Genomic DNA, 1276 nt, shown 5'->3' on the forward strand with positions numbered 1-1276 from the left:
ATCTCAACTGGCAACATGCAAATTTGTATCTAAAAAGGTACAAGTTATTGCACCTAGCCTAAGTACAAAGAACTTTTTTGTTGCATGGTTAGACAAATTTTGCATCTGATTGAGATTTGCTTAAGGACACATCCTCGCTGGATACAAAATTACCCATTTAGAGTGTGCCGGCTTTTACTTCATAGCGGACTTGAATTCTTTGGCTAAACACAGGGTGTTATGTTATCTTTGTCTTACGAGTGAAGGGAAGGTGAAACGTGCTATACCTATTTGTCTTGCTTCGTCTTGTTTGTGCAGATCCTGACGCAGCGCGTCCAATCAGCACAACAGAGGGTACCGAAGCGGCGCGCTCGAGACGGGTCGGACGGTGACAACGGCTTGGGCTCCAGTGGTTCGTACGTGGACTCACTGGCCGGCAGCAGAGGGTCTCGGGTGAGTTCCAGGAAAGGTTAAAAATAAGCCGCACTCGAAAGTGTTGAATTATCAGCATCTTGCACTGGAAACGCAAGTGTGTGAAAGTCGCTCACTTGCAGGTGTGTGAATATTCATTCGTACACTTAGAGGGGGAAACGTGTGAATTCCTCCCAGAAAATTCACAGTTTACCCCCCTAGGTGTACGAATGAATATTCACACACCTGCAAATGAGCGACATTCACACACTTGCGTTTCCAGAGTGCATGCTGACGAAAGCGAATCCCGTAGAATCTCACTGCGACTACAATTAAATTAAAAGTGTTTGTCCTAAAAATAATTGTCTGAAACGTCATATGTCATATATGCTTCCACTAGTTGCCATATGCTACTCTTTTCACAGAGAATACTTCTATTTTTGTTTAAAGCCAAAAATAGAGACGAGTGTACTGCTCTAACATTTCAGAATGAAGAGCTGCTGGAAACTCTGAACTATGCGAAACAGCAACGGGGTCCGTGATCGCCATCGCGGCAGCTGCCATCAAGACATTCCAGCTAGACAAGTTGTGGAGGCCACTCTCTTACTTCCCAAAACCACACAACGGAAGCACAGGTTGGTAAGAAATTGGTTAGTTACACCAAGGTAACACGTAAAATTAAAAATGCGATAAGATGCTTCCCGATGGAGTGGCCAGTGGCCTGCCTCCATCCCACTCGCACAAGTGGATTTTGCTCGCTCAGAACTGTTTCTAAATTTTATTGGGCGGACAGGTGTTAAGTAAATTACCTTACCCCTAGGAATTTTTATAACTTTATTCACGTCACATGAAAGTGCAGAGAGGATAGTGTATGTGAATAATTAGT

The 1276-nt window shown here is 44.0% G+C and overlaps 1 long non-coding RNA gene across 1 annotated transcript; it reads left to right on the forward strand.

The window, feature by feature from the left end:
* Positions 1 to 288: 288 nt before the first annotated feature.
* On the forward strand, positions 289 to 1276 carry LOC127752263 (uncharacterized). The gene is made up of 2 exons (XR_008012315.1): positions 289 to 432; positions 879 to 1276. It is a non-coding gene; the product is annotated as an uncharacterized LOC127752263 (long non-coding RNA).

Source organism: Frankliniella occidentalis, unplaced genomic scaffold (assembly GCF_000697945.3).
Source record: "Frankliniella occidentalis isolate FOCC.00 unplaced genomic scaffold, Focc_3.1 Scaffold5739, whole genome shotgun sequence".
Lineage (NCBI taxonomy): Eukaryota > Metazoa > Arthropoda > Insecta > Thysanoptera > Thripidae > Frankliniella > Frankliniella occidentalis.